General features: G+C 39.2%; 1 protein-coding gene across 5 annotated transcripts in view; it reads right to left on the bottom strand.

Annotated features, from left to right (window-relative positions):
* The window catches only part of CALN1 (calneuron 1), a 494,531-nt gene that overhangs the window by 199,756 nt on the left and 279,965 nt on the right, over positions 1-14,810 (bottom strand). The window lies entirely within an intron of this gene.

The following is a 14,810-nucleotide window of genomic DNA, read 5'->3' as shown; positions in this document are numbered from 1 at the left end:
TCATCGCATGAAAGCTCCACAGTTTGTTTATCCCTCACCAGCTGGTAGACATTTGGGTTGTTTCCAGTTTGGGGCAATTATGAATAGATGAATAGAGCTGCTATAAACATATATGCACAGATCACAACTTAAGTGTGAACACTGGTTTCTGTTTGACTAGTTAAATACTTAGGAGATTGTTGGGTTTTATGGTAATCATATGTTTAACTTTGTAAGAAACTGCCAAACTGTTTTCCAGAGTGGCTGGACTAACTTGCATTCTCATCAGCAATGTATGAAAAGTTCCATTTGCTCCATATCCTCCCAAATGTTTGTGTTTACCAGTTTTTTTTTTTATCCATTTTATTGAGATATATTCACATACCACGCAGTCATACAAAACAAATCGTACATTTGATTGTTCACAGTACCATTACATAGTTGTACATTCATTACCAAAATCAATCCCCGACACCCACATTACCACACACAAAAATAACCAGGATAATAATTAAAGTGAGAAGGAGCAACTAAAGTAAAAAAGAACACTGGGCGACCTTGTCTGTTTGTTTCTTTGTTTGTTTCCTTCCCCCATCTGTCCACTCATCCATCCACAAACTAGACAAATGGGAGTGTGATCCCTATGGCACCCCCAATCCCACTGTCCCCCCCTCATAAGCCACATTTTTATACAATTGTCTTCAAGATTCATGGGTTCTGGGTTGTAGTTTGATAGTTTCAGGTATCCACCACCAGCTACCCCAATTCATTAGAACCTAAAAAGGGTTGTCTATATTGTGCATAGGAGTGTCCACCAGACTGACCTCTCGGCTCCTTCTGGAATCTCTCTGTCACTGAAGCTTACTTATTTCCTTTCACATCCCCCTTTTGGTCAAGAATATGTTTTCCATCCCACGATGCCAGGTCTACATTCCTCCCTGGGAGTCATATTCTATGTTGCCAGGGAGATTCACTCCTCTGGGTGTCTGATCCCACAGAGTGGGGAGGGCAGTGATTTCACCTGTCAAGGTGGGTTAGCTACAGAGAGAGGGCCACATCTGAGCAACAAAGAGGCATTCAGGAGGAGGGTCTTAGGCACAATTATAGGGAGGCCTAGCCTCTCCTTTGCAGCAACTGTCTTCCCAAGGGCAAATCCTGTGGTAGAGGGCTCAACCCATCAAACCATCAGTCCCCTATGTCTGTGGGCATGTTAGCAACCATTGAGGTAGGGCAGGCCAATACCCCTACATTCTCCACCAGCTCCTCAAGGGGGCTCCACATATTTTTTGACTTGTTTTATTTTTTTTTTAAACTTTTTTTTTTCCTAAATCAACTGTATGAAAAATTAAAAAAAATTAAAAAAAAATTTAAAAAAACATACAATAAAAGAACATTTCAAAGAGATCATAACAAGGGAGTAAGAAAAAGACAACTAACCTAAGATAACTACTTTACTTCCAACGTTTTCTTATTCTACCCCAAGAAAGTAACCTAATATAGCAACATTTCTGTGAACTTGGTCCTACTACACCCATCAGAAATTAACAGACGATAGTCATTCCTGGGCATTCCCAGAATATTAAATTTACCCATGATAGCTTATCTGTTCTTCTTGGATTATTGTTCCCCCTTCCTTAATTGCTCTCTATCGCTAGTTCCCCTACATTCTACATTATAAACCATTTGTTTTACATTTTTCAAAGTTCACATTACTGGTAGCATACAATATTTCTCTTTTTGTGCCTGGCTTATTTCGCTCAGCATTATGTCTTCAAGGTTCATCCGTGTTGTCATATGTTTCATGAGATCGTTCCTTCTTCCTGCCATGTAGTATTCCATCGCGTGTATATACCACATTTTATTTATCCACTCATCTGTTGAAGGACATTTGGGTTGCTTCCATCTCTTGGCAATTGTGAATAATGCTGCTATGAACATTGGCGTGCAGATACCTGTTCGTGTCACTGCTCTCCAATCTTCCGGGTATATACCGAGAAGTGCGATCGCTGGATTGAAGGGTATCTCTATATCTAGTTTTCTAAGGAACTGCCAGACGGACTTCCAGAGTGGCTGAACCATTATACAGTACCACCAACAATGAATAAGAGTTCCAATTTCTCCATGTCCCCTCCAGCATTTGTAGTTTCCTGTTTGTTTAATGGCAGCCATTCTAACCGGTGTGAGATGGTATCTCATTGTGGTCTTAATTTGCATCTCTCTAATAGCTAGTGAAGCTGAACATTTTTTCATGTGTTTCTTGGCCATTTGTATTTCCTCTTCAGAGAACTGTCTTTTCATATCTTTTGCCCATTTTATAATTGGCCTGTCTGTACTATCGTCATTGAGTTGTAGGATTTCTTTATATATGCAAGATATCAGTCTTTTGTCAGATACATGGTTTCCAAAAATTTTTTCCCATTGAGTTGGCTGCCTCTTTACCTTTTTGAGAAATTCCTTTCAGGTACAGGAACTTCTAAGCTTGAGGAGTTCCCATTTATCTATTTTTTCTTTTGTTGCTTGTGCTTTGGGTGTAAAGTCTAGGAAGTGGCCGCCTAATACAAGGTCTTGAAGATGTTTTCCTACATTATCTTCTAGGAGTTTTATGGTACTTTCTTTTATATTGAGATCTTTGGTCCATTTTGAGTTAATTTTTGTGTAGGGGGTGAGGTAGGGGTCCTCTTTCATTCTTTTGGATATGGATATCCAACTCTCCCAGCCCTATTTCTTGAAAAGACCATTATGACTCAGTTCAGTGACTTTGGGGGCCTTATCAAAGATCAGTCGGCCATAGATCTGAGGGTCTATCTCTGAATTCTCAGTTCAATTCCATTAATCTATATGTCTATCTTTGTGCCAGTACCATGCTGTTTTGACAACAGTGGCTTTATAATAAGCTTCAAAGTCAGGGAGTGTAAGTCCTCCCACTTGGTTTCTCTTTTTTAGAGTGTCTTTAGCAATTCGAGGCATCTTCCATTTCCAAATAAATTTGATAACTAGCTTTTCCAAGTCTGCAAAGTAGGTTGTTGGAATTTTTATTGGGATTGCATTGAATCTGTAGATGAGTTTGGGTAGAATTGATATCTTAATGACATTTAGCCTTCCTATCCATGAACATGGAATATTTTTCCATCTTTTAAGGTCTCCTTCTATTTCTTTTAATAGAGTTATGTAGTTTTCTTTGTATAGGTCTTTTACATCTTTGGTTAAGTTTATTCCTAGGTACTTGGTTTTTTTAGTTGCTATTGAAAATGGTATCTTTTTCTTGAGTGTCTCTTCAGTTTGTTCATTTCTAGCATATAGAAACATCACTGACTTATGTGCATTAATCTTGTATCCTGCTACTTTGCTAAATTTGTTTATTACCTCTAGTAGCTGTATTGTCAATTTCTCAGGGTTTTCCAGATATAAGATCATATCATTTACAAACAATGACAGTTTTACTTCTTCGTTTCTAATTTGGATGCCTTTTATTTCTTTGTCTTGCTGGATTGCCCTGGCTAGCACTTCTAGCACATTGTTGAATAACAGTGGTGACAGCAGGCATCCTTGTCTTGTTCCTGATCTTAGGGGGAAGGCTTTCAGTCTCTCACCATTGAGTACTATGCTGGCTGTGGGTTTTTCATACATGCTCTTTATCATGTTGAGGAAGTTTCCTTCAATTCCTACCTTTTGAAGTGTTTTTATCAAAAAGGGATGTTGGATTTTGTCGAATGCTTTTTCAGCATCTATTAAGATGTTCATTTGATTTTTCCCTTTTCATTTGTTAATGTGTTGTAATACATTGATTGATTTTCTTATGTTGAACCATCCTTGCATGCCTGGAATGAACCCCACTTGGTCATGGTGTATGATTTTTTAATGTGTCTTTGGATTCGATTTGTAAGTATTTTGTTGAGGATTTTTGCATCTATATTCTTTAGGGAGATTGGCCAGTAGTTCTCCTTTTTTTGTACCATCTTTGCCTGGTTTTGGTATTAGATTGATGTTAGCTTCATAAAATGAGTTAGGTAGTGTTCCATTTTCTTCAATGTTTTGAAAGAGTTTAAGTAAGATTGGTGTCAATTCTTTTTGGAAAGTTTGGTAGAATTCTCCTGTGAAGCCATCTGGCCCTGGGCATTTATTTGTGGGAAGCTTTTTGATGACTGATTGGATCTCTTTGATTGTGATGGGTTGGTTGAGATCTTCTGTTTCTTCTCTGGTCAGTCTAGGTTGTTCATATGTTTCCAGGAAATTGTCCATTTCCTCTACATTATCCAGTTTGTTGCCATACAGTTGTTCATAGTACCCTCTTATAATTTTTTTAATTTCCTCGGGATCTGCAGTAACGTCACCTTTCTCATTCATTATTTTGTTTATATGGGTCTTCTCTTTGATTTTTTCAGTCTAGCTAGGGGCTTGTCAATCTTGTTGATCTTCTCAAAGAACCAACTTTTGGTGTTATTTATCCTCTCTATTGTTTTTTTGTTCTCTATGTCATTTATTTCTGCTTTAATCCTTGTTATTTCTTTTCTTCTACTTGGTTTAGGATTGGTTTGCTGTTCATTTTCTAGCTTCTTCAGTTGATCCATTAGTTCTTTGATTTTGGCTCTTTCTTCCTTTTTAATATATGCGTTTAGTGCTATAAATTTCCCCCTCTGTACCACTTTTGCTGCATCCCATAGGTTTTGGTATGTTGTGTTCTCATTTTCATTCGTCTCTATATATTTAGCAATTTCTCTTGCAATTTCTTCTTTAAACCACTGATTGTTTTGAGTGTGTTGTTTAACCTCCAGGTATTTGTGAATTTTCTAAGTCTCTTAGGGTTATTGACTTCTAATTGTATTCCATTGTGGTCAGAGAATGTGCTTTGAATAATTTCAATCTTTTTAAATTTATTGAGCCTTGTTTTATGTCCCAGCATATGATCTATTCTGGAGAAAGTCCTGTGAGCACTAGAGAAGTATGTGTATCCTGGTGATTTGGGATGTAATGTTCTATATATGTCTGTTAAATCGAATTCATTTATCAGATTGTTTAGGTTTTCAATTTCCTTATTGGTCTTCTGTCTGGTTGATCTATCTATAGGAGAGAGTGATGTGTTGAAGTCTCCCACAATTATTGTGGAAACCTCAATTACTTCCTTTAGTTTTTCCAGTGTTTGTCTCATGTATTTTGTGGCACCTTGATTGGGTGCATAAACATTTATGATTGTTATTTCTTCTTGCTGAATTGCCCCTTTTATTAGTATGTAGTGACCTTCTTTGTCTCTCAAAACATCCCTGCATTAAAGTCTATTTTATCTGAGATTAATATTGCTACACCTGCTTTCTTTTGGCTGTAGCTGGCATGAAATATTTTTTTCCATCCTTTCACTTTCAATTTCTTTGTGTTCCTGTGTCTAAGATGAGTCTCTTGTATGCAGCATATTGATGGTTCTTTTTTTTGATCCATTCTGCAAATCTATACCTTTTAATTGGTGAGTTTAATCCATTTACATTCAACGTTATAACCGTGAAGGCATTTCTTGAATCAGCCATCTTATCCTTTGGTTTATGTTTGTCGTATATATTTTTCCCTCTCTCTATTAATATCCTTTAATGTACCTATACCGAATCTCTTTAGTACTGAACCTTTCTCCATGTCTCTCTCTCCTTTCTTTGTTTCTCTGTCTGTAGGGCTCCCTTGAGTATCTCCAGTAGGGCAGGTCTCTTGTTAGCAAATTCTCTCAGCATTTGTTTGTCTGTAAAAAATTTAAGCTCTCCCTCGAATTTGAAGGAGAGCTTTGCTGGATAAAGTATTCTTGGCTGGAAATTTTTCTCACTCAGAATTTTAAATATGTCGTGCCACTACCTTCTCGCCTCCATGGTGGCTGCTGAGTAGTCACTACTTAGTCTTATGCGGTTTCCTTTGTATGTGGTGAATTGCTTTTCTCTTGCTGCTTTCAGAACTTGCTCCTTCTCTTCTGTGTTTGACAGTGTGATCAGAATATGTCTTGGAGTGGGTTTATTTGGATTTATTCTATTTGGAGTTCGCTGGGCATTTATGATTTGTGTATTTATGGTGTTTAGAAGATTTGGGAAGTTTTCCCCAAAAATTTCTTTGAATAGTCTTCCTAGACCTTTACCCTTTTCTTCTCTTTCTGGAACACCAATGAGTCTTATATTTGGACGTTTTATATTATCTATCATATCCCTGAGGCCCATTTCGATTTTTTTGATTTTTTTTCCCCATTCTTTCTTTTGCGCTTTCATTTTCCATTCTGTCATCTTCCAGGTCACTGATTCATTGTTCAACTTCTTCTAGTCTTGTACTATGAGTATCCAGAATCTTTTTAATTTGGTCAACAGTTTCTTTAATTTCCATAAGATCATCTATTTTTTTATTTAGTCTTGCAACGTCTTCTTTATGCTCTTCTAGGGTCTTCTTGATGTCCTTTATATCCCATGCTATGGTTTTATCATTCATCTTTAGTTCTTTAATTAGTTGCTCACCAGTTTTGTCTTTAGTTTAGGTAATCTATTAGGTGTGTGATGATATTCCACTGTGGTTTAAATTTGTATTTTCCTGATGTAATGATGAACATCTTTTCATGTGCTTATTTGCCATCTATTTATCATTTTGGAAGTGTATATTCAAATCTATTGCCCATTTCTGTATTGGGTTGTTTGTGTAATTGATGTCGAGTTTTGAGTTCTTTATACATTCTAAATAAAAGTCCTTATTTGGATATGGGATTTACAAATATTTTCTCCCATTTGTGGTTTCTTCTTTCATTATTTTAACAGTTTTTGTTTTTGTTTTTGTTTTGCAGAAAAAAAATGTTTATTTTTGATGAGGTCCACTTTCTCGTTTTTTTTTCTTCTATGGATCATGGTTTTGGTGTCATATCTAAGAACTCTTTGCCTAACCCAAGGTCATGAAGATGTTCAGGCCACAGGTCTGACCCACCCTCTGTGGGCTGTGGTTCCAGTGTCAGTTCAGTTGACAAAGCTTTTGCAGTGCCGTTCAGATCCATTCTCTATGTGCACCATCCAATGGCCAGTCTAGGACCTGGGTGATGGTCTGCTGTGTGGGGTCAGATCCATGTGTATGCAACTTGGGAGTGAATCCAAAGTTCATACAACATTATGGCGATGCTTTTCCTCTGTGCAATTTCAGGCGCCCCCTCCCTGGTCTTCTGCCTAGAAAATTGGAGTTTTATCTTCTGGGTCCTGCAACATACTTTCTGCAACTCTTCTTTCTTCCAGCCAGAGAGGGTAGAGAAGACCCATGAAGGGGAGGGGAGGGGCAGGGGGGAGCAATGGGTAAGAGTATAGGGAGAGGAAAACAGGAAAAATAGATGGTTTCCCCCTATTCTCTTGGCTCAAATGGTTAGGCACAGCTATCGCTGCTTCCTCTGCTGCCACAGGATTGTTTGGGTGCTGGGGCAGGGGAATGGGAAGGAATCACACAGAAAAAGGGACATTTTCCTGTTCTCTCTTTCCTGCAGGGGCCTTGTTTTGAATTCCTCAAAGGACTTTTCCAGGAGGTCTTAACTTTCTGCACCTAGAATGCACTTTGGGGTTTGGGACTGTCCTTGAGCCCAGGCCAGGAGATATCAAAGAGAAAAAAAATACAACCAGAAAACTCAACCACCAGCTGAGTGGTATTTTAAGTTCCCGGATCCACTTGCTAGTATTTACATCTCAGAGTCCTCAGAAAGCTGCTCCACGCAAATTGTTCAGGAATTTTATTTACATTCTCTGGGATCTCACTCCATCTTACCCAGAACCAGAACTCAACTGTGATTTTTAACTTGCATTTGCCTAACGATGAATGACCTTTCTATAGTTTATTGGTTATTTGAATATCCTCTTCTGTGCAGTGCCTATTCAAGTCATTTGCCTATTATTCAATTGGTTTGCCTGTATTTTTCTTACTGATTTCTTGGTGTTCTTTATATATTTTGTATATAGGTACCTTTTTTTGTATATCTATATTTTGAAATTATGGTCTCCTACTGTGTGGCTTGTCTTTACACTTATCTTAATGATGTCTTTTGATGAACTGACTATGATGGTTAATTTTTCAACCGGGCTAGGGTATGGGTTATGATACAATTGCTTAGTGAAACCCTGGCCTGCTTGTTACTGTGGAAGTATTCTGTAGATGAGATTAGTCGGTCTTAAGTAAAGGAGATTACCCTCGATAATGTGAGTGGGCCCCAGCCAATCACTCAGAGGCTTAAGAGGAAGAACTGAGGATTTCAGGAATCAGAAGGAATTCTACCTCAACACTTCTCCCTGGCCTCCCCTATAGACTTGGACTCGGTCTTCAACATTACGCCTCTCGGAATTTCCAGCCTCTGACCTATCCTATGTAATTCAGACTTGCCAGCCCCTGCAATCTCGTGAGCCAATTCCTTATAATAAATCTCTTTATCTCTATCTCTCAATCATCCATCTATCATCTATAATGCATTCTGTTGGTTCTGTTTCTCTGGAGAACCCTAATACACTGACCTTTATAATGTCAATGCAGTCTCAGTTGTTAATATTTTCCTTTATGATCAGGGCTTTTTGTATCGTGTTGAAAAAAAATCATTTTTCCCCCAAGGTCATAAGATATTCTCCAATATTTTTTCCTAGAAAATTTATCATATTATTTTTTACATTAAGGGCAATAATTGACCTGGAATTTATATTTGTGTATAATATAAGAGAGGGGTCAAGATTCATACTTTTCTATAGGAATAGCCGATTGACCCAGTATCATTTATTGAAAAGGCTGTTCTTTCTCCATTGTGATGTAGTGTCACCATTGCCATAAACAAGATAGCAGTATACATGTGTGGATCTGTTTCTGCACCTTCCATTCTACCATACGATTTGTTTTTGTAATGTCCCCAGCAAAGCAATCCTGGCCATGAGGGTGGACATGGTGGAAAAGTCCCACCACACACAGGGGATGTTGGAAGCATCTTACACTCTGCTCCACTGCTGTTACATCCAAGTTTGTTCCTTTTGATGGATCCACTATCCCTATCACCGACACTAATTAAAAATACTTACTCTTTGTGACTTGGGAAGCCAATGGTTAACTCTACCCAGGGTAATAACCATCCTTTGTGAGCAGATAATACTTTTGATCCAGCAGAACAGTGCAGCTAACCAAATCCAGCGCTCCTTTCATGGAGAAGTGCTTATTTTATAACCTGTGGTCTCTGATGTATGCATTATTGGATTTGGGACAAACTGTTCTCAGGGGACACTGGCCAGGGGAGGATGGTGGGATGCCATCAATCCAAGGACTGAGCTCTACATCTCCTGATGCACATTGGTGGGCTGAGGGTCAGCTACTCTGCTTGCTCACACACTGACCTCTTGGAAATGAGCTTACTGTCAGCTGGACTCCGTCCCCTTCTGAAAAGCACCTTGGGCCTTGGCTTCTTCTAGTTCCCTTTTCTCATTACAGAGACACAGCAAACCACTCAGTGAGGTCCCTGTTGATAGTCTTCCTGTTTGTCCGGTACCTTATTGGGATCCAGGGGCACTGGTAATCTCCTGGGGGGAGAAGGGGAGTGTCCATTTACCTCTTCCCAGAAGGACTCTCCTACCCATTTTAGCAAAGTTCTACGAATATATGAAAAGAGAGTCTGGATGCTCCTATCCTTCATCTCTGGCCCCAAGAAACGGCAGGACAACTTGCTTAGTCTTCAAAACTGAACACAATGGCAACATCCACATTATTTGGTTCCTTCCATTAGACTTCAAATTGACTTGTCCTATAAGACCCAGCAGAAGTGAAGCTCTTTCTCCTCTACGTGACCTGACCCATCATCAACTGTCTTGACAGGTTGCATCTCCCTATACAATGCCTGAGTTCTCAGATTGGCTTTCCCTATGGTAGGTGATCTGGAGTAGCAAGTCTTCAGATGCTTCTACTTTGAGGTAATTGTTATTCTTGCTCCAAGATGAGCATGGATTGCTGAATCTGAAGCAAGCCACTCTACTGGAAACTACAACATTATCAGAAGTTAGGAAAGATAGAAACATGAATGGTTTGTCCCCCTCTTGGGGAGTCAGATTTAATAGCATCCTTGGAATGTCCACCACAATGAAGAAACTTTTCCCAGATCATGGAGAGTAGGGGCGTGCTGGCTATTCTGATGAGTTTTAATTTTATATAGTATGTGGAAGAGATCTGGAGTTTAGAACATCTCTGCATATTCCAGGGTTTTGACTTTTTACCTTTCATCTGTTGGGGACAGAGGGAGGATGGTGAATACTTTTAGCAAAAGTATGAGTGGATTGCACCTTCCTCCCCATCCGTTTCATCACAAGAGGAATGCAGCCAGCACCAGAATCTACTTCTGGTTCTTATTTCTATTTCTTTCCATTCTTTGGTAAACTGGATGTAATTTGCTTTAACAGGTATTATCCCTCCACTCTATCCCCAACAAGGTGCAAATACCTTCGTCTCTTTCTAATCATGGTACTAAGATCTTTTATTTTTAAATTAAGTTTTACATAACCACCAAAGTCACCATAATTATCTCTGGGAACCCAAATTCCAGAATTGGATGTGGGTCTAATGAGTCCATATCTAGAATATTTACAGTATATGAAGATTGCTTCCCATTCATACATTCATGACACCAGGCACTGTGCAAGATGCTGGGCAAACAATAGTAGAGAAGACAAGGAATCAGAAATCGACCCTTACATTCCCTATGGACGGTTCTTCTAAAGACAGATATTTGAAGCTAAATAGAAATTTGCCTACCAAATGTATCTGTAAATAGAACCTAGTTGTGCTCAAGGACAGCATGTGACATAAATCTGAGAATCTGTTACCTATATTTCTACCTTGGGAGTCAGCCTCATAGCTAGTAGTTCTCAATTGCTTTTTGACCATAAAACACGCAATAGATTATGTGCACATTTGTACCGCATTCCCATGAGTGCTGTTACGTGGAATTCTCAAACTTCTTTCTCTTCTTAAAAATTAAGCAATATGGAAATGTGTACTGGCTTCTCCATTTTCCACACCACCCTCCCCCCATCCATTCTCTATACGTACCGTGGACTTAGGAAGTAGATCTCTGAGCATTGCATATTCTGAAGAATTTTGCTGCTGGTTTCTGGTTGGGTTTGGCCAATGGGAGACAATGTCAGGACATCTGTGGGAACTGGAAGAGAGAGGCTGGAGTATTTCTCTCCTGGGGCTTCCTGATAGGGTTCGGCTGCTCTGCTGGTGGCTGTGTTCCTCCAAGACCACAGCTCCCACTGGGCAGTGCCTCTTCCAGCATTAACTGGTTCCAGTAACCCTTTCCCCTTCTGCCCTAGAGGCAGAAACATCTTTCAGCTATTTCTAGTCTCAGGGAAGCTCAGCATCTCCTGTTTGTTCTTTTAATCTGCCCACACTGATGTAAATAGTAACTTCATTGATCCTTCCTCATCTGTATCTGGGTAATTGTTTCCCCCTGAAACTCCAATAGAAAATGTAAGTGAGCAAGAGGGAAATTGTTAAAGAAATGACCTTGAATCCACTAAAATATAAATGAAAAATTAATGCTAGTAGAAGCAAATTACTTGTGACAAACCTCTCTACCAGAACTGACCTCATGTTGCAGAACTGCTGACAAGGACCATGTCATATTTTGTCCCTCTGTGCTTGCTACCAGTCTTTGCATAGCTATTCTGGACCACATAAAGAGTTAATATTTCCCTTCATTTTAACCCTTCACTCTGGTGAGACCAGAGAGCTCTAAAGAGTGAGAATGGCTAGAAAACTTTCAAATTCCATTAGAAACCTTTCATTATCCAATGACCTTTGCAAATTCCATTGGGTGCCTTGAGGAAAGGATTTCTCTTCCACATCTTATCTACAAACTGCTGAAAATTTAAAATCAGTTTTATCTATAGCACGTCACAGCAAATGTGAATCTCTTCCTTCGAGTGCCTGGTCTGTCAAGGATTGTTGGGCAATAAAAAGACAAGCCTTCAAGAGATTAACAAAGTGACAAGGGAGAGTGAAAGCAGAAGAGATCAGCAGCATCTCATCAAGTCAACACTTACTACTCTAATTTCTAATAACCTTGAAGGATTCAGTTGGAATAAATTCTCAAGGAAGGATCTGAGTTTGGCTTTCAAATATGATGAAGACAGGTCTAGACATCGGTATCCAAGATTTGAAACTGTACTGAGGTTGTGGAATTTCAGATCCCAGAGGACACCCGGAGAGTCTGCTCCACCACTGCAATTGCCGTTTCATTGTTCTCTGAGCATATGTGACCTTCTCAAATTCAAGTCACTTGCTCCAAACAGTAAGCCCTAAACAATTTTCTTTTTCCCTTTTTCCTTTTTCTTTCCCTTCAAATCCCACTGTTTTTCCATTACCTTCTTGGTCACGCATCCTAACACATTTGGTATATGTCTTAAAATATGCATATGCCTTTGTAATAATAATAATAATAATGATAATAATAATAGCTAATATTTATGGGGGACTTACTATATGTTCTAAGAGCTTCACATATATCAACTTGTCTAATCTGCGTAAAACACGAGGTTGATTTCACTATTACTGCCACTTTGCAGATGAGAAAACTGAGTCTCAGAGAAATTAAGTAACTTCCCAGTGATAAGTGGTAAGTGGTGGAGCTGGGATGTGAACCCATGTAGTCTGAATCCGCACTCTATTCTCTCTGCTACAATGTCAAAACATGTATTGTTTCTAATGTCCACGTGCATTCAACTATAGAAGGATATCATGCTATAAATCTCATTCTGTTTCTTACTTCTTTGACTGAAAACTCCATTTTTTTAAGATTTATCCACATTGCCATATGTACATCTGGCTTGTTGAAACTATTTCCTACTATACACATTTGCATACCCATGAATGGATGGACATCGAGGCTACCTCCAACTCCTCCTCCTACAAACAGCACCACAATCAGTATCCTCCTACAGGTCCTTTTACAAACCCATGTGAAAATGTCTTTAGGAAGAAATACCTCGACTATAACTGCTGGGTCAAAGGGCACATGCATGTTTAATGTCATTAAGTACTCACAAATGACCCAAGCAACTTTCTAACTGCGCCCAGGAAATATTCGTCCATTCAACCATCCAAACAGCCATTCGTTCATCCGTCCATCCATCCGTCCATCCATCCATTACCTACTATGTTATGGGTAATGAACTAGAACTGAGGGTACAGCACGAGCAAGAGATATGTGGAGCCTAGTTGCACCAAATTTAAGATTTAGCTCCCTATCTTTTTAAGTGAGTACCACCTTTATGAGAATGGGCCTGTCTAGTTTTACCTTGTGATTGTTAATGTTATTTTCAAAAGGACAACCCTTTATTCCCTCCAAAAGTATAGATATATTTAACTTATTGAACACTTAATTAAAAATGTATGCCTTTTTGGCTGTATAAAAATCGCAAGTCTGAGCTTCTCAGGCAATATTCTGAATGAGGTGGGCTTTATGCATGACTCTTCCAGTACTGAGCAATATAATATTCTATTACCTGATGTAGAAATATGTAAGGAATAAGATGGTTTTGTTGACCTGGGTTGAACTCAGAATCTTCACCTTAAAAACGCTGCTAGAAACAACAGAAAGATAAACAACCCAATTTAAAAATGGGCAAAGGACTTGAATAAACATTTTCCAAAAGAGGATATGCACATGGCCAATAAGCATATGAAAAGATGCTTAAAGTCGTTAATCATTAAGGAAATGCAGATCAAAACCACAATGAGATACTTTATACCCACTAGGATGGTTATTATCAAACAACAGAAAATAATTACTGGCCAGGATGTAGTGAAATTGTAACTCATGCATTGCTGGTGGGAATTTAAAAAGGTTTCACCCTCTATGGAAAACAATATGGTGGTTCCCTAGAAAATTAAACATAGAATTACCATACAACCCAGCAAGTCCACTACTAGGTATCTATCCAAAAGATTTGAAAGCAGAGTCTCAAACAGATATATGTATGTCAATGTTCATAGCAGCAGTATCTGCGATAGTCAAAAGGTGGTGTGCCGGTTTGAATGTATTGTGTCCCCCAAATGCCATTAGCTTTGTGGTCTTGTGGGACAGATGTTTTGGTGCTGGTTAGATTTGCTTGGAATGTGCCCCACCCAGCTGTGGGTGGTGACTTTGGTGGGATGCTCCCATGAAGGCATGACCCCACCCATTCAGGGTGGGCCTTGATCAGTGGAGCCATATACATGAGCTGACTCAAAGAGAAGGAACTCAGTGCAGCTGTGAGTGACGTTTTGAAGAGGAGCAAGCTTGCTAGAGAGGAACGTCCTGGGAGAAAGCCATTTTGAAACCAGAACTTTGGAGCAGACGCCAGCCACGTGCCTTCCCAGCTAACAGAGGTTTTCTGGACACCATTGGCCATCCTCCGGTGAAGGTACCCGATTACTGATGTGTTACCTTGGGCACTTTATGGCCTTAAGACTGTAACTGTGTAGCCAAATAAACCCCCTTTTTATAAAAGCCAATCCATCTCTGGTGTTTTGCATTCTGCAGCATTAGCAAACTAGGACAGGTGGTAACAGTCAAGTGCTCAACAACAAATGAACGGATGAACAAAATTTGCTGCATACACACAATGGAATAGTATTACTTCATAAGAAGAACAAAGTTCTGAGACATGCTGCAACATAGAAGAACCTTGAAAACATTATGCCAAAAGAAATAAGCAAGGCATATAAGCCCTAATATTGTATGAGGTCACTTATATGAGGTATCTAGAAATAGCAAATCTATAGAGAGGGAAAGTAGATCATAGGTTATCAGGAGATGGAAGAAGTGGGGAAGGGGTGTTTTTGCTCGGTGGGTG

This window comes from Choloepus didactylus, chromosome 21 (assembly GCF_015220235.1).
Source record: "Choloepus didactylus isolate mChoDid1 chromosome 21, mChoDid1.pri, whole genome shotgun sequence".
Classification (NCBI taxonomy): domain Eukaryota; kingdom Metazoa; phylum Chordata; class Mammalia; order Pilosa; family Megalonychidae; genus Choloepus; species Choloepus didactylus.
The sequence above is the reverse complement of the archived record's forward strand: the minus strand, read 5'-3'. Positions and strand labels throughout refer to the sequence as shown.